Genomic DNA, 22,975 nt, shown 5'->3' with positions numbered 1-22,975 from the left:
ACTTTTATAAAAATAAATAAATCACAAACTGATGTGGAAGTGCGGATGGCAGAGAAATTTCAAGCAGAGCTTCCAAGACACAGGGAAGAGTTTTGGTTCGATCTTACACAGTGGTTTAGTTAGGTAATTTTATACTTTGAACATTGGACTTAATGACTTACTTCTAAGTGTGGTAAGTTAGCTCTGCTGTGTTTGGTGGCCCTTCTACACATTCAACTGAGTGGGGGCCTGGACTTCTGCCCCCCTTAGTGTTGCCATGATGGAACCACTGTTCTCATGGAAGAAGGTGGTCCTTAAGTTACACAACACTGTACAGTTGTACCTTGGTTTTCGAACAGCTTAGTTCCTGAACGTTTTGCCTCCTGAATGCTGCAAACCCAGAAGTGACTTTTCCAGTTTGTGAACTATTTTTGGAATCCAAACATCCGGCAGGGCTTCCTGCAGCCAATCAGAAGCCACACTTTGGTTTTTGAATGTTTTGGAAGTCGAACGGACTTCCGGAACGGATTCCATTCAACTTCCAAGGTACTACTGTAGTGGATCATCTTGGTGTATTCCTGAACCTAAGGACCATGCTCCACAGGAGGTTGTGGACTCTCCTCCCTTGGAGGATTTTAAGCAGAGATTGGATGTCCATCTGTCATGGATGCTTTCGCTGAGATTCCTGCATTGCAGGGGGTTGGACTAGATGACCCTTAGGGTCCCTTCCAACTCTACAATTCTATATTAATGATGTAGTTCTGCCCTTGAGTTCAGGGCACTTCCTTCCCACAGACTAATCTGCACCCAGAGGCAGAACTACACAGTTAAGACCATGTGTATTTTCTCTGTAAAGCTGGAGGAGACAACAGGTCTCACCACAAGGAGGTTTGGATAAGGTGCAGTGAGGAACGCCAGAGTGACAGCAGAGGCAGTGGGTGTATTTTATTAATGTCCACACGGATGGTTTCTCTATGAGCAGGAGAGGCCTAAATCATATCAACCCCACTGTTTGTTAAAAATTATATACCACTCATCAGCAGTGCTTCTAGTTTACAAAAAACAAGTTTTTTTAAAAAATAAAAAATCTAACTATAGGTTTTTTAAAAAACATATTTGCGGCCACTTAAAAGTTAGTAATTACTGCACAGCGCAAGCTTATGTGGAGAGGGTATTCAATAAACAGGGTACCACAATCGATAAGGCCCTTTCTCTGGTCATAAGAACATTGGTGTTGCTGGGCTCACTAGGTGTTGTGGTACCTACACTTTGAAGTTCCCTCCTCTTGAATATTATTTGGCAGCTACCACCTCTGTTGTCTTTTCGTGCCTACTGAAGACCTTCCTCTTTCAACAGGACTTTTAAGTCGAGATCTTTCCAAGTCTGCATCTGTATTGGAATTGTTTTTAAGATGCTTTATTGCTGTTTGCCGCCCTGGGCTCCTTCGCGAGGAAGGGTGGGTTATAAATTTAATAACAGCAACATCAGCCTCAGTAGAAGAGCCTTGCTGGGTCAGATCAATGGTCTATGCAGTACAGCATCCAAATTTTCAGTGGCGACCCAGATGCCTACAGGAAGCCCTCAAGCACCACAGTAGTACCTTCCCACTCGTGATGCTCATTGAAACTGGTCATTCAGAGGCATATTGTCTTTGGTGCAGGAGGTAATGCATCACCTCAGGTAGTGGGGCACCTGGAGAACAGTCTCCAAAGAGGACCTCAACCCACCACCAGGTACATTCAGGAATCTGGGTCCCAAGTTGATTGTGCTTTGTAATGGGGTAGTAGCCAGTACAGTTTGTAAAGCATTCATGTGATATCTTCAGAATAATCAGCCAGTTAATATTCTTAGCTGTACAGTGGTACCTCGGGTTAAGTACTTAATTTGTTCCAGAGGTCCGTTCTTAACCTGAAACTGTTCTTAACCTGAAGCACCACTTTAGCTAATGGGGCCTCCCGCTGCCACTGTGCCACCACCGTGCGATTTCTGTTCTCATCCTGAAGCATTCTTAACCCGAGGTACTATTTCTGGGTTAGCGGAGTCTGTAACCTGAAGCGTATGTAACCCGAGGTACCACTGTAGTTTCTGAACAGTCTTCAAAGGCAATCCCATGAACAACACATTGCAGCTGTCAACCCTTTTTCCCTCACAAAGTTATGTTAAAATGCCTGCCATAACGGTGGGTGGGGCAGAAAGCCTGTATACTGTATCAAAACTTATACATTAGTCAGATTAAGACACAATGCTAACCTATGGTTTAGCAATATTACACAGGCTTGTATGCTTCCTCCCACCCTTTCTCTGTCCTATGGCATGCTGATAGGGAGGTGATTGGAAGCTTATACAGTCGTACCTTGGAAGCTGAATGGAAGCCGTTCCGGAAGTCCGTTCAACTTCCAAAACATTCGACTTACAAGGTGCGGCTTCCAATTGGCTGCAGGAGCTTCCTGCAGCCAATCGGAAGCTGCGGAAGCCGCGCCAGACATTCAGTTTCCAAAGAACGTTTGCAAATCGGAACACTCACTTCTGGGTTTGCGGCATTTCGGAACCAAAACGTTCAACCAAGGTACGACTGCTTCCATTTTCAATTAACCACAGTTTATTATTATGTCCAAACCTATGGTTTAGGAATAAAATTGGAATGTTTTTCCTTAACTATAGTTAAGAGTAACCATAGCCAAGGCTTTATTTTTCAGCCAAAACTCACCGGAACTCAGTTCTGGCACCTCTCAGGTAGGCACCACTGTCATTATAAAAGAACAAGGGTTCATGGTGATTTCTGGCACCTCTTTTTCTAGAAAAAAAAGCACTGACCATAACTTATTTTTTTATGTTTGCATGAAAATATCAAAACAGCATTCAATAGAATTTCCGGAAAATCACCAAAAAAAACCAACAACCCAGAAAGCAACTGTATATCACAAATAAATCTTAGCTATCCACAAAATTAAAAATTAAGAGTCAGAGTCCAGGAAAGCAGCGTAAACATGTAAGTTTTTAAAAGGCTTTTAAAGGTCATTTTGGCCTTCGCCTTGCAAATTACCCAAGGGAGGGCATTTCAGAGGGTGGGTGCTATCAGCGAGAAGGACTGCTCCCATGTTGTCACCATGCTGGTTGTGATTAGACCAGGTCTCCTCAGAAGATCTGAAAGATCAACTTGGTTTGTATCAGGCGAGACAGTCTGCCAGGTATCCTGGTCCCAAGTTGTTTCAGGCCTTAAATGTCAACAGCAAAATCTTGGCTCAGCAGCTAATGCACAGCCAGTGCAGATCTCTCAACACTGGTGTGATATGTGCAAAAGCTGAGGTTTCCCGACTCCCCACCCAGGCAGCTGCATTGTACACTAGCTGCCTGCACGTTTTGAACCCAGTGCAAGTAGCAGCCCCACATACAGTGCATTGTACTAGTCTAATTGTGAGCTTACAAGTGTATGGACTGCTGTCGCAAAACTATCCCTCTCCAGGAACAGTCATGGTTGGTGCAGTTTCAGTTTGTCCCATTTCGGACATAATAAACAATAATCTAAAACGGGAAGTAAAAACTGGTTGACTTTCCCCAGTGCTTTAATTTTTTTTTTAAAAAAAAAGTTTAGAAGAAAACTATGCCACCCTTCAGTTAAAGAAAAAGAAAAAAGTGTGGCTTATGGTACAGTGATAAAACCATTGAAGAAATAAAACCCATACAGAATAAAATAGCAGAAACCGAAATGAAAACAGAGCCCTGAAATTTGGCACAACAGATAAAACCATAATCGGGAACAGCTTCGGCTTATATGAAATGCTGGGGCGCCTTGTGCAATTAATAAGGTCTTTGAGTGGCGCCCAAATGACATCAAAGATGATGTCACACAAGCCTATCCCTAGCCGGTTCCAGTTAGCAGCTGCGTTTTGTACTAACTCAAGTTCCTGAACAGTCTTCAAAGGCAGCCCTAAGGACAAGGCATTGCAGCGATCTAATGTAATTGTGGACAAGGCATGTATAACTGATCAGGCTATCTCTCCCCAGGAAATGTGGCAGCTATCACTTCAGGCTGGCTAATGGAGGGCACTGCCTGACCAGAGACCACTTGGGTCTTCAGTGGATTTTTATTCTAAGTTTTCTAGAGCCTTTTTTTTTTTTTTTTGTATAGGGCTGCTAACACATCAAATAAATAACAATGCACCTCATTTATTACATCCTTTGTTTCACGGCAGGTATAGGGTGGCTCTGGGGCAGTCATTCCCACTCTCTCAGCTTTGCCAACTTTACGGAGGTTGTGAATATAATAAGGGGGGAAACATGTTGAGCTCTTTGGCGGAGGGATGCAATAAGTAATAAAATACTTACAATGGACAAAGCTCCCAATCCCAGAAGTCCGTTCGACTTCCAAAACATTCGGAAACCAAGGTGCGGCTTCTGATTGGCTGCAGGAGCTTCCTGCAGCCAATTGGAAGCCGTGTCGGGTGTTTGGGTTCCAAAAAACATTCGCAAACTCACTTCCAGGTTTGTGGCGTTTGGGAGTCAAAATGTTTGACTTGCAAGGCATTCGGGATCCAAGGTACGACTGTGTATGGATTGTCTCATGCATTAATCGTGAACTCAAGTGATGAGTTATGATGGCCGTGAAGCCAAAATGGGGATACAGAGAAACAAGGAAGAGGAGGTATAAGCATGGGTAAGGGCACCCTAAGCTTTGTAAAGTAGGAAACAAGATTTAGGCTAAAATCTATAGGGGTATGCCATGCCATGCACCCAAAAACAGCCCAATGGGAACTGAGCATGCTCAGAGACTTCAGAATGTTGTTTGTTGCCAGGAGGGGCACGAAAAATTGGGAGGAATGGACTGGAATGCAGCATAGGTCTTCAACCAGTGGGACAGGACACACAGGTGAGTTGTGAGACTGTCCTAGGTGGGCTGCCCCAAAGCTCTTGCCGCCATGTTGGACTCTAGTTTACGCTGATAAGTAATATACAACCTTTAGAAGACATCTGAAAGCAGCCCTGTCATAGCTGTCAACTTACAGATTTGAAAATAAGGAACCAGCAGCCAAAAGGGATTTTCTGAACACAGGTATGTTCAACTTCTGAGCCGCTCCAAGCCAAAGGCAGAAAGCCCAGCCAGCAGCCAAACGAAGCCTCAAGTGGTGGTTCCCACAGCGCAGCAACCCGGCAAAGGGGATGCAGCAAGGAAAACCACCGTCACCTCTCCGCTGGGAAGCACTGAGCAAAGGCGAGTCCCCAGGCAACACAGCCGATTTGATCGGCACAAGGCATGCAAGCTCCACCCCCCAGTTGTTCTTAGACTCCTTATTGGGTGAGCAACGCAGCCAAGCAACACAGTTGGAGCCTCCCTCCTCCTCCCTCCTCCCTGGCCAGCAGGCAGGGAGGGAGAGGAGCTGCTTCCTTTTGAAACCCGGGAAATTTAAGGGACATCATCAATAAGGGACAGCAGCGGGACACAGCGCTGGGATAAGGGACTTTCCCGCCAAATAAGGGACGGTTGACAGCTATGAGCCCTGTATCGGGAAGTTTTAAAAAATGTTTAATGTTTTATATATGTGGGAAGCCGCCCAGAGTGGCTGGAGCAACCCAGTAAGATGGATGGGGAATAAACATGATGATGATGATGACATCCTTATTTTCATCAGATAAATGTTGGAGGGTATGCCACTGTGATGGCAGGATGCTAGGCTAGATGGGCTTTTGGACTGCTCCAGCAGCGTTCTTCTTACATAAGTGCATTTTGCAACTTGCCATGATGCCTATGAGCCAGAGGGAAACCTGAGCGAGGAAGAGTGCCGTTGTGTTCATGTCCTACTTGCGCATCTGGCTGGATTAGGTAGGTGTGATCCAGCCGAAGGGCTTTTATTGAGGGCATAAGCTCTGGATCTTCCCCCTCATGCAGAGGCAAAAAAAGGCTTGTGACTCCTATTGTCAACAGATAGATTACTGTCTGTACTATAACTGGGTCTGAATGCCTTTCAGACCCTTCAAGTGACTCTGTTTTCCATGGACAGTCCTAGACTTACAGAAGCCGTCCTGGTTTCTGATAATTTGATCCTGGAATGTCCCGCTTTTCCTTAGGACATCCCTATTTCCATCGGAAATTTTTGGGAGGGTATGGTAGGACATCCTTATTTACATTGGATCAATGTTGGTGGGTATGGAGTTATGTGACCCCCCCCCCCAAGCCAAGGAAATATGTAAATATACAACCTTTAGAAGACACCTGAAGGCAGCCTTTTATAGGGAAGTTTTTAAATGTTTATTGTTTATGTATATGTTGGAAGCTACCCAGAGTGGTAGTCAGATGGACGGGGTATTATTATTAAAGGAACTTTTCGTACAAAGTAAAAGGTAAAGGGACCCCTGACCATTAGGTCCAGTCGTGGCCGACTCTGGGGTTGCAGCGCTCATCTCGCTTTACTGGCTGAGGGAGCCGGAGTACAGCTTCGGACAAAAGTGGTAAGGACTTAACAGAAGCAGAAGACATCAAGAAGAGGTGGCAAGAATACACAAAAGAATTATACCAGAAAGATATGGATGTCTCGTACACCTCAGGTAGTGTGGTTGCTGACCTTGAGCCAGACATCCTGGAGAGTGAAGTAAAATGGGGCTTAGAAAGCACTGCTAATAACAAGGCCAGTGGAAGTGATGATATTGCAGCTGAACTATTTAAAATTTTAAAAGATGGTGCTGTTAAGGTGCTACACCTAATATGCCAGCAAGTTTGGAAAACTCAGCAGTGGCCAGAGGATTGGAGAAGATCAGTCTACATCCCAATCCCAAAGAAGGGTAGTGCCAAAGAATGCTCCAACTACTGCACAATTGCGCTCATTTCACATGCTAGCAAGGTTATGCTTAAAATTCTACAAGGCAGGCTTAAGCAGTATGTGGACCGAAAACTCCCAGAAGTGCAAGCTGGATTTCGAAGGGGCGGAGGAACCAGAGACCACATTGCAAGCTTGCGCTGGATTATGGAGAAAGCTAGAGAGTTCCAGAAAAAACATCTACTTCTGTTTCATTGACTATGAAAAAGCATTTGACTGTGTTGACCACAGCAAACTATGGCAAGTTCTTAAAGAAATGGGAGTGCCTGATCACTTCATCTGTCTCCTGAGAAATCTCTACGTGGGACAAGAAGCTACAGTTAGAACTGGATATGGGACAACTGATTGGTTCAAAATTGGGAAAGGAGTACGACAAGGCTGTATATTGTCTCCCTGCTTATTTAACTTATATGCAGAATTCATCATGCGAAAGGCTGGACTGGATGAATCCCAAACCGGAATTAAGATTGCCGGAAGAAATATCAACAACCTCAGATATGCAGATGACACAACCTTGATGGCAGAAAGTGAGGAGGAATTAAATAACCTTTTAATGAAGGTGAAACAGGAGAGCAGTGAGAGATTTTACTGTCTTGGGTTCCATGATCACTGCAGATGGTGACAGCAGTCACGAAATTAAAAGACGCCTGTTTCTTGGGAAAAAAGCAATGACAAACCTAGACAGCATCTTAAAAAGCAGCGACATCACCTTGCCGACAAAGGTCCGTATAGTTAAAGCTATGGTTTTCCCAGTAGTGATGTATGGAAGTGAGAGCTGGACCATAAAGAAGGCTGATTGCCGAAGAATTGATGCTTTTGAATCATGGTGCTGGAGGAGACTCTTGAGAGTCCCATGGACTGCAAGAAGATCAAACCTATCCATTCTTAAGGGAATCAGCCCTGAGCGCTCACTGGAAGGACAGATCCTGAAGCTGAGGCTCCAATACTTTGGCCACCTCATGAGAAGACTCCCTGGAAAAGACCCTGATGTTGGGAAAGATTGAGGGCACAAGGAGAAGGGGACTACAGAGGACGAGATGGTTGGACAGTGTTCTTGAAGCTACCAACATGTGTTTGACCAAACTGCGGGAGGCAGGAGTGCCTGGTGTGCTCTGGTCCATGGGGTCACAAAGAGTCGGACACGACTAAATGACTAAACAACAACAACAACATTATTATTATTGAATAGGACGTTCCTAATTTCATTGGATAAATTTTGGAGTGTGTGCTTTTGTTGCCAAGGTGCCTCCAAGCCTCCTTCTCAGTATTGCTTACCTCTTTTACTGCACTGTCATTGGGACATCACAATTGGGAGAGAAAAAAGAGCTGTACACACAAGTCAGAGGGTGTGGTGAGATATCCTGCATGGATTTTCATTCCTGCAGCCAGTCTCAGAGGCCGCCGACCCCCTCCACTCTGGAAACACAATTATTGCACAGAAACTTTTGGCCAGGCCTCAAAGCCTAGGTCATGAATTGTAGCAGCAAAGTCTTTGCAGAAGAACACCATCAAGAAACTCTGCATTGCTGTTGCACGGCGATAAGTCGAATCCAGCCGGCTTGCAAAAAAAGGGGAAAGGGAAAAGAAAGGGGGGAAACGACTGCTTTGACACGAAGGTGACTTCTGTGATCGGATTAAACCTAGGCAACGAGAGTGCAGTGCTTGAAACGTCTGAGAATTCAACTGTCTTTGACATGGGAAGTGCAATATCTTATGGCCTGGTTTTGCCCTCTAAAATGGCTGGGTATTTTAAAGCTTAAAATAGGCCACAAGAATTCACAGCCTGCGGCAGCCCTGATGTGTGGAATTTTTTTAGCCCGAACTGGCACCGCATGCCCTAGTTTCTTGATTTCTTGGATAAAGCACCGGAGGTGTGCACATCCATTGTGTGTGACACACACACACACACCCTTCAGCTTGTGCGTCTACAGACACCTTTACTCCCAGGGTCCCAGCTACCAGGTTATGCTGCCTAGCTAGGCCCAAGGAGCGCCTCACGGTTTGCCTAGCAGCTGCAGGACCCACTCCTTTTCTTGACATTTTAGGGTTGACCTGGAAGTGGCTGGGCAGTCCGTTCTGCGGCGAAGCGAGGCGGTCATTATCCACTTACACTTGCTCGCTGGTGTGCAACAGGAGGAAGAGTTGCCAGTTTGGCGAGCTAAGAAATGCCAGGCAGAAACAAACAAAACAACAGCAACTTTGTTAGAGTGGGGCAAGGCCTGTACTTAAGGCATCTCTGTTCACATGTTGAGGTATACCCTCCAAGTGTCCCTATTTTCCAGGGACATCCCTGATTTAGAGAAACAATCCTGGTTTCTGATTCGATCCCGGAATGTCCCGTTTTTCCTTGGGATGTCCCTATTTTCATTGGAGAAATGTTGGAGGGTATGGAGCAATCCTGTATAGGGAAGGTTTTTAGAAAAATGTTTTAATGTTTTGTTATGCTTTGTATATATGTTGGAAGCTGCCCAGAGTGGCTGGGGGCAACCCAGTAAGATGTGTGGGGTATAAATAGTAAAATTAGCATAATAATAATAATAATAATAATAATTTATTATTTATACCCCGCCCATCTGGCTGGGTTTCCCCAGCCACTCTGGGCGGCTTCCAACAAAATATTAAAATACAGTCTATTAAACATTAAAAGCTTCCCTAAACAGGGCTGCCTTCAGATATCATTATGGAATGAGACGTCCCTGTTTTCATTGTAGAAATGTTGGAGGGTATGGTTGAGGGCCTGTTTGCCTTCTGTGCAAGTACGACATGCCTAGGACAAGGATTGGGTCGGGCCCTGTTCAGAAAACGAATCCCTGAAGTGTATTTTGCATGGTAGAAATCAAGAAAAGACCACTCACTGGAAGGCCTTTCGTGGTGCCACCCGAATGGATCTGTTGACTTTGGTGGGCACTTGCCAAGGCCCACCCCATTTTTCCTTGCTACTAGTCCTACTAGACCTACTACTAGACCTACTAGACCTACTACTAGACCTACTAGACCTACTACTAGACCTAATGTCAAAAGGATTAGGTTGCAAGTAATGGGCAAGACCTCTGGCTGAGGCTGCCAGCCAGAATAGACAATACTGAAGGGTAAATAGTCTTGTGACAAGGCAGCATCCTATGTTCTAAATGGAATCTCCAAATTCAAAGGTGGAATACCTCTGTAGATGAGCTGTTAAAAACTAGCAGCAAGGGAGGGCCTTCTCAGAGGCAGCTGGTTGGCTATTACTGACACAAAATATTGGACTAGATTTTCCGAATGTTCTTAACCACGGAATATTAAGTCACCTGCTCTCTCCGCCCATAAAAAAAAGAGAGAAGGGGCACAGTAGAGAAGGTGCTCTTCTCAAACTATTTCTGGATTTGGATAATCTGGGTCAAGGGTTGGTCCGACGCTGGCCGTAGATCACCAGCCCCATAAGATATGGGCAAGAAAAGCCAGACAGATGTCAGCCTTAAAGAATGTGGCAGGCAGAAAGCCATCCTGTCATGCTGAGGTTGTGTCGTAAAGGAGAAAATATGTGCCTACCCCATCTGAAAAGCCTTCAAAATCCTGGGCATTGGGTATTCAAGGGAGAATTGTTCCCTCAACTTCTTACCTGATCAGTTTTGGACAGTTGTCAACTGTAATATGGCCTCCGATGCATGGACATCAAATAGCAGAAAAAGCAGAAGCAGATCTCTCAGTGAGATCACTGGATTATAGTTGTACATTGTCTCTTGCAAACCTGGTATCTGAAGGGCAGGCCATGCCCCTCTTGCAAACTAACCATCTTCAGAAAAGTTGAATGCAACTTTTCACAGTACAGTACCTAAAAACGCTTTCATGTGTAAGCCACATCCAGGACAAGATTGCTCTGACTGAGATTGATTTCCTTCCGTTTTTCCCAGAAAGTAAATTTGCAGATTGATTGCTCTGCGGCATCCATGACCTGAGTTTGAGTTACCACGGGGAAACTGAGGCTCGTTTCAAAAGGCTAAATGAAGCCCTGCTGGATGATAGCGCAACTGAAATCCCTGATAACTGTCCTCATTGCAGCCCTATGGCCTGTGAGAGTGCTTGCATGTAAGGAGAAAACATGGGAGTGGGGCAGCCTCACTAAGCCCTCATATCCTTTATGAGGAAGGACTGTGGCTCAGTGGATAGCAGATAAGGCTGGGAGGAACTCCATTCTGAAACCCTAGAGATCAGCAGCTAGTTGGTGTGTAGACAATATTGGATGGGCCAATGGTCTGACTCAGTGCAAGGCAGATTCAAATGTTCCACTGATCTGGGGCCTGAGACCCCATTTCTCTGGTCCCAGCTCCAAGTTCTAACTACAGTACTGACTCTCCTTGGCTTTTGCTTGTCTTGTCGAGTTCTCGCTCTCTAACATGCTGTTGTTGTTTGCTGTGGTTTATTTATAGCCATCCCACTGGAAGGACAAATGGAAAATAATGCAGAATAAAAGGGATTATCATTGGCTCAAACTGGGGCAGGCATAATTAACAGGAGATAGAATTGGAAGGAACAATCCACTTCAGGGCTGCCCTTTTGCTATGAACCCGGCTCTGTTCTCAATCCTGCAACACACAGGGGTCACTTTTAAGTTTTCTTGCGATCCGTTTTTTTTTGCTCATCCATTTCTTTCTAAACTAGCCCGAGTTCTGCTGCTGTCTCTCAGCCCCCAATTTGAGCTCCACTTCGGGCAGATTAGTCCCTCGCTGATCAAGTATAATGCGTTTACAGGTGGTAATTGGCTTCCCTGGCAAGGTTTAATGGGGTTTATGGCAGCTTCTAAAGTCTTTGATGCCGAGGAAGAAAGAAGAGTCTGGTAGCAAGAAGGGGACGACATGGAAACCTATTCTGCATGATGGAAGGTCAAATTCTGCACAACAAAGTACAAATTAGGAAAACAAATCAACTGTATAGCATATAAAAATGTTCTTCAGATAATGGCTAAGCTGTATCTGTGAAGGGAAAACATCTTCTTCCCAATAAGATTGCCACTTTTTTCGTTTTAAAGGTGCTTCTTGTGCCAATAGCAACACCCAGGAAGTTTATTTGGTGAAGCTTTTGCCACTACCTAACCCACGGATGGGGAACCTTTTATAGCCTGAAAGCCACATTCCCTTATGAGGGCTACATACTGGGGGTAGGTGGAGTAATGAATGTTAAGTTTTAGCTCTGTACAGCAGGGTAGTTTCTACACAGACACCCCCCCCTTTCTATTCTCCATCCAGACAAGCAAAAAGCATTATCAGAGTTTAAGGACACATTCCAGCCAGGCAAAAACACTTGGGGTGCAAAGTTAAGCCAATGTCGTGGACTGGTTGAACACAGAGGAGTGTTGGGAGGAACCAGCTGGAGAACCACCAAGGGAAGAAGGCGGCTCAGAGCCCAGGGAGCGGTGGTGGGACAGTAAAGAGTGGTTACAGGGAGAAGAGGGAGAAGACTGGGAAGAGAAAGTGTTGGAAATCGAAGGGGTAACAGGGCTCAGTGGTTTGGAGAGTCTGTGGCAAACCAGAATCAGAGACAGAAGCTGAAGCAGGCGAGTGGAAGGAGGGAGGTCCAGAAGCAGAGATGAGTCAGGCTGGTGAAGTCATGGGTGTCTTCCTCCTCCCTTGACTCCCAGAACCAGGAGAGGGCTGAAATGGGTGGAGCAGTGACAGGCTGCATGCAGGCAGTCTCTGATTGCTTGGGGAAAATCATGGAGAGGAGGAGACTTAGGCAGCTGTAGGGAGATGGGAGCTTTTCGCCTCGGCAACTGATTTCATTGCGTATCACCTACAGGGCAAGTGTTGCTGTGCTCATCAGGCCTGAAACCCAAGTCTGTGAAGGTTGTTTTTTTCTAATAAAAAGTGAACTCCAGCTTGAACTGTGTGACTTACTGACTGTACACAGAACAGTCTGACTCCTCCCCATATCGGGGCCAACTCTGACTTGAATGAAACGGGCTTTTGTTAGAAGCCTCTGATAGTGCCACAGGGTGGAGATTGGGTAGGGAGACAGCATATTTGGGTTCCACTTGTGAAATAACCTGGAAGCAGAATCCAGAAGACATTTAATTTGTTCACAGGTCTTCTTTTTAATAGTCCTCTTTGATCATGTTCCCTGAGTGGTTTACATAAAAGCTGCAATAAAACATTTTAAATATAAATATAAACAGCATTACAGATGGGCAAATGGTAGCAAGATTTCAAAATAAACGTAAGACGAATCAGCAAGGTTAACATTGCATCCAAAAAGACTCAGGAAAGTACGGTGCTGTTTGCTTACTTATTTTAGTAGATTTTTATCGAACTTTAAAGAAGAATCTCCTCTCAAGGCGGCAAACATGCCATGTGGCAATCATACAAAATACAACTTTAAAACAACCTCCAACCTTAAAATTAACCAGCACACAGAGACAACAGCCTTCCTGCTAAATGGATTTCATTCAGTTGAACATCCTCCTAAGAGCAGAAGAACACAAATGTTTTGTCGGAGACGCCTTCAAAATTTGCAGGGATGGGGCTTGCCTGATCTCACTTGGAAGAAAAAATGAATGGTGCCACCATCAAGAAGGCCCTGCCCTGCACACCCACCAGCCTGACCGCTGTTACCGCACCCAAGATGGTTTCTGGTGTGCTTAAGGTTCGTGGTCTTCTGACATATGTACTGATTCTTTTTCGTGCTCTTGGGGCACATCCAATGCCCACAACTCAGATGTTACCAGGGTCTTTAACCAGCATTCTCTCTCCACCCCAAATCCATGTTTTAGGCCGATCAAGGCAACTAAGGGACCAAAGAAGTCTTGCATATCAGGCCTCAAGCTGTCCATATTCTAGCAGCATCTTACGGCTGGGCAGAACTACCTCTCTTTCCCAGGAACACTTCCTGAATTTCTTGCTGGTACCCCAGCAGCAGCTTTAGCAGCCCTCAGTGCCCCTGATTTTAAAAGGGTATAATCCACAGGCAGCCTTCTCCGCTTGTCTGCCTAGCTGGCTCTGGCCTGAGTCCCATGCATGGCTACCTGCAAAGCTGCCTTAGGCCATCTGCCTGGTGCCAAGCTGGAAAGCTGCTTCTGATCCCAGGGGAAAGTGTCACAATACCCTTTACGACTGACTGAATTGTGTGTTCTGTTAGTTCCCAATGAAACCCGGAAGCAGCAGAGCCAGAAATGCTAATGCTTTGCGATTCGAAGGCAATCTCATTATTTGAAAAAAGAATAAAATTAAAGAGCCACATCTCTCTTCCATGGTTGGACATAGAAGTATGCTGTTTGTTTGTTTTTTTTGCTTGTGCATGTCCAGACTAAAAACTAAAGTAGCCAATAAACACATTGCCAAAAACAAACAAACCCTAAAGCGAGGGAATGCATGCAAAAAAAAAAAAAGATTAAAACACAGATCTGTATAAAATTTGCATGTGCCCCAAGAGATGCAAAGTTAGAAATAATTACTATAATTTAAAAATAAATATATCTTAACATGGTGGGGAAGACTGTGACCAGGTGACCTGCCTGACTGCTTAGCCTGCTGTCCAGGTGTTAACTGTTGATAGGTAACTTCAAGACCTGTAATCTTTTGCTCTTCCTTCCTTCCTTTCTCTCTGCCTCTCTCTCTGTTATTACATTTACCTTTGCTCTAGGAGCTCAAGGTGGCATGCATAGTTTCCCCCTTCCCCATTTATCCTCACAACAACCCTGTGAGGGAGGTTAGGCTTAACAGACAGTGAGTGGCCCAACGTCGCCAATTGTACTTGGATTGCAAAAGCAGTGTTTTCTTTCGGATTTAGCGCTTTGTATAAAAAACGGTACTCTGGGAAGGGGAGCAAGAGAGTCCTATTTGAATAACGAGTTCCACACCTCTCTCTCACACAGCTTCAGTGCATTTGCAAGCTGGGGTGACAGATGCAGCAGTAGGACCCAGTGTTTTTTTTCTTTGGGGGGGGGGCGTTTATTTTAAAGACAGAAAAAGCAAAAAGTTTCAGGAGGAGAAAAGCAGCAGGAGAGAAATGCAAAATGGCCAGCAAACGCAGTATAGCATAACATTAGAACAGGCACATTTGGGGTTGAAGCCCCTTCCCAAGCACCATGCACGTCTCTACCGCTGCCACCAATGTCCTGGGAACTGTAGTTTACCGCGCACAGAGCTACCACCCTCCAGCATCCAGATCAAACTACAGTTCCCATGATTCTCAGGCCCCATGTGTGTGAATGTGCTCTACATATATGCAGCAGTGGATACCGTCCAAGAGGCTGGCGGCTTGGTCAGGCCCTGTCGGAGATCTGAAGGCTGGAGGAAGTGGCTGCTGGCAAGGCGTAGGCGATCCGGTGTAAAGCAGCTTGGATCCCACTGCGTGATCTTCCTACTGGTTTTGCACCCACGGGGCTGCATAGCGCGCAACGTGCATGTCCAAATGGCGAGCAGGGGTGGGGTTTTTTTTTTGGGGGGGGGAGGTATACTTCTGGAGCCGTTCCTCTCCTGGCCGCGTTACTCTGGCTATGCATATGAGGCGCAGGACCCGGCGAATCCATAACCTTCTGGGATCCCGATTGCGCGCTCTGTTGCGCCTCCCTTGCGCCGGGCTCGGCTGACTGGCTGGCTGCAGAGAGCAGCGCCTCCGTCGCTGGCTGCCTTGGCGGCCTCCCTCCCTCCTTGCCCTCCCCCAGCCGCGCACTGTGGCCGGGCAGTCAGGCTGAGCCCTTGGCCGGCAGCCAGGGAAAAAAATTCCATCTCCCCGCTCCGCCTTCGCACGGCCGCCGCCGCTGCAGCTGGGAGCGACAGGCGAGGCGGGGAGGAGCTTGGAGGGCTCCGCGCGGGAGAGGTATGGGTCTCATCCGGCACCGGCAGGGTGCTGGGCGCCAGGAGAATGGCGAAGGACTTAGGGTCTCCTCCCCTTGATTGCACATGCCGCTTAGAGGTTTCTAGTTGGTTTTTTTTTTTTTTGCACCATTGGCTCAGCGACCTGGTCTAATGAGGGGGTGCCAACTTGAATCAAATATTGGGGTGGGGGGAAGGAAGGTAAGCCCTGCCTCGTATAATCGATCACAGGATGCGATGCACGCATACTATTTGAATGGCAATGCTAATCAACTTTTGAGGGGCTTAAATATTTTAGGGGGGGCGTAGACCCCTTGGCCCCTAGGAATTGGCTCCTATGGCTGCAGAAACAGACGGCGTCGAGGAAAATCCCTCCAAGCAAGAATCGTGGGAATTGAAATTTGTGAAGGGTGCTGTGATTGGTAAACTACAGCTCCTATTATTATTATATTTTGAATTATTATTATTATTATTAATTAAGATGGGATGCTTTAAATGTCTGGGGTGTACAGCCTGGGCCTCTGTCTGCACTCTGCTTTTGTAGCAATGGCACACTGCTTTTAAACCGTGCTCGCTTCCCCCCCAAAGAATCTTGGGGGCTGTAGTTTGTTACAGGGGCTGAGAGCTGAGTCCTGTTTCCCTTGCAGTATTACAATTCTTTGTCCAGAGAGACTGATTGTTAAACTTCTCTGGGAATTGTAGCTCTGTGCATGGGACATGGGTCTCATGACGAGTCTCAGCATGTTTAACAAACAGTTCCCAGGATTCTTGGTGGGGGGAAGCAATGGCTGTTTAAATCGGTATGGTACTGTATACTGGCTATATGAAAGTTAACAACTGGACAACAAAAATGGATTTTACGCGCTCTAATGGTAGCCAAGAGGCTTATATTGACGAACTGGAAGAATAAAGACATTATCTCCTTTAATCAGTGGATTGATAATATGATAACACTTGCAACCTATGAACAGATTTGCTTACAGTAGTAGACTCTGCTTGGATAAATACGACAATATTTAGAACGAATTTATACAAAATGTAGCAGGCTATTAATATTTACATTAGTCTTAGGATAATAATATAAAATTTATGAAATAATGTATGGGTTAGGGTATTTTTGTATATATTCATATAATGTTTGTTGTCCCCCACTTTACACAGTTGTGTGTCTTGTTTCTTTTTCTTTTTGTATCACTTTATTCTTTTATATTTGAATTTTTTTCAATAAAGTATCAATTTTTTTAAAAAGTCAGCTCCTTGGGACCCTGGGCCCTGTTTCTGTACGGGTCTCCCTCAACTGTACCAGAAATTTTGGACACTTCCAAACAGGGACTTAATATTGAAAAGGGGCTGATTCAGACATTGCAACTGGGTCAGGTTTTTGTTTGTTTTAAAGAAACCAACTTCTTCCCAGAATGAGCAAATCTATATTAAATGGGGGGGGGGGGGAGAATCAGGCTGCCATTTTGATGCCAATTATGCAGTGGCATCTGGTGTCGTTGGGACTGGGAAAGCAGGAAAATAGGAAGGACGAAAGTAAGTGGAGAGCCAGAGCAAATGCGCGGCAGAGCCAACTATTTATGATGTTGCCCTCCATCCTTATTCCTGCTGAGTTCTAGGAGGCCAACGTTGAAACTAAAGAAGTGGAAGATGGCAGGGGGTGCCACCCGCTGGGCTGGATGTAAGGAAGAGGGCAGACTGAGCTTGGCTGGGCAGTGCCCCACTTGCCGTAACATACCAGGTTTTACAGCAGTTACGTTGTGTGTGGAAGAAATTGCAACAGATCTCACATGAGCAGCACCGACTCCACAGTAAATTACCCCCAGAATTGCCAGTCCTGGAGTTAATGGCTGGGGCTGGAGATCAAGATGCCCCATTGTGTTTTCTGAGGCTGGGCTAAGTCCCATTGAGGTCAGTGGGGCTTACCTCTGAGTAGACAAGTAAAGGATTGCACTGCCAAACAATCTTACAAGTGGCCTCCTCGACCCTCCCTCGCCACCTTTCTGTTCCACTTGCCTCAAAGCCGGGAATAACCGTGAATATCACCAACGGTGTGATTTAATGTTTTAATTATTGTTAGTTGCCTGAAGCTTCTTCTTCTTCTAAAGAAGTGGAATATAAAAAACTTTAAAAAGAAGGTAGAGGGAAGGAAAAGAAAGCTGAAACTTTCATCTGTTTCTCTGGCACATAGGGGGAGGCCTAGCGAAAATTTGTGGTGTGGCCATTGAGGGCCTGGGCATCCCTGAGGAAGTCTGAGGTAGTTGTCTCAAGTGTCAGACTTGGGGGTGTCAAGAAAAGGTAACAAATATTTATTAAAAAACAAGATAGTTCTGCTAGCAGCTTTGGAGGGAGCAAGGATCCTTTAAGTAAATGGGTAAAGGTAAATGACCCCTAGACGGTTAAGTCCAGTCAAAGGTGACTATGGGGTTGTGGCGCTCATCTCGCTTTCAGGCCGAGGGAGCCGGTGTTTGTCCACAGACAGCTTTCCAGGTCATGTGGCCATCATGACTAAACCGCTTCTGGTGCAACGGAACACCGTGATGGAAACCAGAGTGCACGGAAATGCATTTTACCTTCCCGCTGCGGTGGTACCTACTTATCTACTCACACCGGCGTGCTTTCGAACTGCTAGGTTGGCAGGAGCTGGGACAGAACAACGGCAGCTCACCCCGCCGTGCAGATTTGAACCACTGACCTTTTGATCGATCAGCAAGCCCAAGAGGCTCGGTGGTTTAGACCACAGCGCCACCCACTCCCAATGGATCACTAATACATGGCTATGTCTATATATTTGTTAGGGATCACCACCACCACCATCATCGATAATACAAATTGAAGGGTTGCATCCAGTGCTAGAAACATTGAAATGAGTGGACTCAGCTACTTTAGGTCTATTAGTTTTGGTGGGCTAACTGACTAGAACTGAGCTGGATACAACTCGATGTACACAATGCATTGCCTTGGTCATTTTTTAAACACCACTGTAAGGGAGGCCCAGTACTGCTTCCAGCTCAGTATTTTATGGTGCTTCGTTTTCAAAATGTTTCTTATTAATACAATGCATAATAATAATAATAAATCAGGATTGAAGCTAAGGGGTCTAGGCCAGGGGTCAGCAAACTTTTTCAGCAGGGGGCCGGTCCACTGTCCCTCAGACCTTGTGGGGGGCCTGACTATATTTTGAAAAAAATAATAGTGAACAAATTCCTATGCCCCACAAATAACCCAGAGATGCATTTTAAATAAAAAGACACATTCTACTCATGTAAAAGCACGCTGATTCCCGGACTGTCCGCGGGCCGGATTGAGAAGGCGATTGGGCTGTATCCGGCCCCAGGGCCTTAGGTTGCCTACCCCTGATATTGGAACAGAGAAATAAGTTTCATTTAAAGTTTCATACAGGGCATCTAATGCCTAAGTTTTGATATAACAAGTCTGTCCATCGCCTCTCACAAAATCCATCCAGATTCAGACTATTACCCTCCCGTGTCAGGAAGCCAAGTCGACCAGAGCCTACAGAGTGTGCCAGGGCAGGGATAGCTCCTGTGGGTCTGATGGGGTAAGGGACCACACTTCACCAACTGGGATGGAAGCGGAGGGCGACCACACAAAAGAGACAAAATAAAACTAGAACAATGGCAGGTGTAAAGGCCTGGTGACACTTGCATTTAGTTAATGAGACTATAAACTGAGCTCTAGCACAGAATGATCTTTGACCAGCTGAAGACCAAGTTATCCAATCGAGGTGTAAAATGCCACAGCTTCTCCCCCCCCCCCCGCAATTCTACCACAGATGAAAGGCCAAATTACACATAATGTCAAATGCGTATTATTCTTGTCGTTGTATTTCTATACTGCCCTTCGTCTGAAGAACACAGGGCAGCTGACAATATAAAAACACAAAAATGCATTACATAAGAAAAAGCAAAAACAACACTCCCCCCCATTTTATGTTTGCAGTGGTTTTATTTTAATACAACTCTAGAATCAGCTGAGAGGACTGATGGTTATCATAGCATAGGCATCTGCAGAATTTTTGCAGGGTGGGCAAGTAAAACACCAAAATGGGGAACAGGTTACTTTTTCATACACACAAATGAGAAAAGTGGGTGGCAGGAGGACTCCGAGTGTGTCCTGGAGCCCTCATGCTGCCTTCGCAAAGCCAGGTGAGCAGCCCTCCACCTTGCTGGGGTTGGGGAGCAGGTGTCAGCTCTGACGGTTCCTGGCTTTATGTGTTTTTACCTTTATGCATGGACCTGGAACTGAACCCTTAACGTAAGATGCAAACTACCTGTAAGCCCTAGACCACGGGTAGGCAAACTAAGGCCCAGGGGCCGAATGTGTCCTTTTATTTAAAATGCATCTCTGGGTTATTTGTGGGGCCTACCTGGTGTTTTTACACGAGTAGAATGTGTGCTTTTATTTAAAATGCATCTCTGGGTTATTTGTGAGGCATAGGAATTTGTTCATTATTTTTTAAAAATATAGTCCGGCCCCCCACGTGGTCTGAGGGACAGTGGACTAGCCCACGGCTGAAAAAGGTTGCTGACCCACCCCTGTCCTTTATCAAGGAACTCTTTGTTAAAAATGGTGCTTGGTGGCGGGGAATGCACCAGGTGAAGCCTTTTCCTGTATGAAAATGTCAGTATTTGGTGTTGTTTTTTAAAAAGTTATTTAGAAAGATTTATAGACCACTTAGTCATAACATACTCTAAGGCCACATTTAAACCATACATTTAAAGTAGTATCATATCACATTAAACAGTCATGGCTTCCCTCAAATAATCCTGGAAACTACTTTGTTAAGGGTGCTGAGAATTGTTTGGAGACCCCTATTCCCCTCACAGAGCTACAGTTTCAAGAGCAGTTTGACAATCAAACCCTCTCCACAAGGAACTCTGGGAATTGTGGCTCTCTGAAGGGAATCAAGGTCTCCGAGCAAGTCTCACAACCTTAACAAACTACAGCTCTCAGAATTATTTGTGGGGAGGCCATGGCTGTTGAAGGAGAGATCATAATGCTTTAAATGTGGGGTACGTAATGATGGGAAAGGGCTTCACCTGTTGATTTTCTGCCTGTCACATTGCTGTTGGGGTCACAGGCTCATTGTCAGAAAAACAAAACACCAAGATGGCCCCCATCTATTCAGCTCATACCCATGGGACTCTCAGAAGGCCTCAAGCTTGCAGTGGCGCCACTCTCATCGCACCCTGTTGGCGCACCCTGGTTGCCGCTTTGCTATGCGCCTCTCAGGAGACAACCTTCGAAACAGCACTGACCCTGCAAAGAGCCGACCTACCAGACATGTGACTGACTGCAAGCCCAACCCATCACCCGCTGCTGCAGAGTTCCCAGTACAGATGGGTCTCTGCTTTGCAACATAAGCTGCATGTTGATTAATTCACCCTGGCACACAGGCACCATTCAGAGCCATCCTGGTGTGCAAGGGCCCTGCAGAAGGGTGTCCTCCGATGCCATTCTGGAGAGTTCAGCTTTCACCCAGGGGAGAGATGTCTCCTTGCAGGCTGCTAAGAGGCTGGGGTGGCGGAATGCAGACTTGCTCTCTGCATTGCCTCCCCTTCCAGCTTTGCAAACAGAGCATCTCTGCTCCCTCTCTCCCTCCTCCTCCTCCTCCTCTTCCCCATCTGCATCTCCGCTTAGTTGCATCTGGAAGCTTCTTAGGAATCTCCTGGCCCTCAGCCCCTCCCGCTGCTTAGCTCAGGGGAGGGGTGAGCCAAGGACACAGAGCCAGACAGCCCCTTTCCCCGCCCACACTTGGGAAGCGCCGATCCAATTGGCTGGCTTTGGCCTTCAAAGAGCTGCTCTGGAATGCAGGCATCCTCACCAGCTAAACGAGAAACATTACACCATCCATCCATCATCTGCCCCTCCATCCTCCTTGCTAAACTTCTCTATTGAGCATTTTCGGAAGGAAGCAGTCCAACGATTCATCCTTTGCCTGCTTTTCTCTGCACCTTCCCTGTTTGGTGAAAACCCAATATTTTGCCTTCCGGAGAAGGAAAAATGAACCGCCCAGGGTCTGGAAATTTACCACTGTGGGTGATCAGAGGCAGCATCTAAGAAGAGATTCTGGAAGGTGCTTCTTGGTTCTGGCAAAATTGCACCTGTCTAGCAGGCACGGTCCCAGCTTTGAGGGGGCCCTCACCAAATGGCTGTCTGATGCGTTGCCTCCTAGTTCAGTGTCTCCCCGCCTCTGTCACCCCAAGCTTACCTGGGAGCAGCAGTGGGCAACAGCACTGTGAGTAAGCCACCATTTTTATTTCCCACAATGCCCTGGAATGCTGCCACACCAGGGGATTGTGGGAAATTAAAATGGCGGCTTCCTGCTCCATGCTACTCAATGCGATTGGTGCATTGGTTAAAAAGGGCCCCAGGGATATGGGGGGAGGAATACAGCCCCAGCAAGTGCCTATAGATGTTGCCCACTGATACTAGCCCACCCTCCCAGAACTGGTACACATTGGCTCACAATGCAGGAACCCTTTCTTCCTTTGCATCTGACCTGACCTGTCAAGGAAGGGCCTTGGCTCAGTGGTAGAGCATCTGCTCTACCTGCCAAGATCCCAGGTTCAATCCCTGGCATCTCTGGGTGGGGTCGGGAGAGACCCCTGCCTGAAACCCTGGAGAGCTGCTGCCAGTCAGTGTAGACAGTACTGAGCTGAAGGGACCAGTGGCCTGAATCGGCATATGGCGGCTTATGAGGAATTAATAATAATAATAATAATAATAATAATAATAATAATAATAATAATATATTTATACCCCGCCCATCTGGCTGGGTTTCCCCAGCCACTTTGGGAGGCTCTCAACAGAATTAAAAGCACAATAAAACACCAGTCCTTAAAAACTTCCCTAAACAGGGCTGCCTTCAGATGTCTTCTAAAAGTCAGATAGTTGTTTATTTCCTTGACATCTGATGGGAGGGCATTCCATAGGGCAGGTGCCCTCTGCCTGGTTCCCTGTAACCTCACTTCTCGCAGGGAGGGAACTGTCAGAAGGCCCTCAGAGCTGGACCTCAGTGTCCAGGCTGAAAGATGGGGGTGGAGATGGTCCTTCAGGTATACGTTTCACCGAGAAAGCATCAGAAGATGGCAGCATGCAGTGTAAAGACAACAGGGTGTTTGTGGGGTCAGGCCCGTTGCCCCAGCTCCCACAGAGTGCTGGTTTCACTCCCTAACCACTGTGCGTGTTCGGCAGCCTTGTTTAGGGATCCTTTGTGTGTAGAGCGGCTCTACGCAACAAGCGGATCTCTGGGCAATCAGAATCCACTCTTGTGCCAAGGAGCTATGCACATACCATATTTTTTTGCTCTATAAGACTCACTTTTTCCCTCCTAAAAAGTAAGGGGAAATGTGTGTGCGTCCTATGGAGCGAATGCAG

The sequence above is a fragment of the Podarcis melisellensis genome (genome assembly GCF_964234715.1).
Source record: "Podarcis melisellensis genome assembly, chromosome: 8".
In the NCBI taxonomy this organism is placed as follows: domain Eukaryota; kingdom Metazoa; phylum Chordata; class Lepidosauria; order Squamata; family Lacertidae; genus Podarcis; species Podarcis melisellensis.
The sequence above is the reverse complement of the archived record's forward strand: the minus strand, read 5'-3'. Positions refer to the sequence as shown.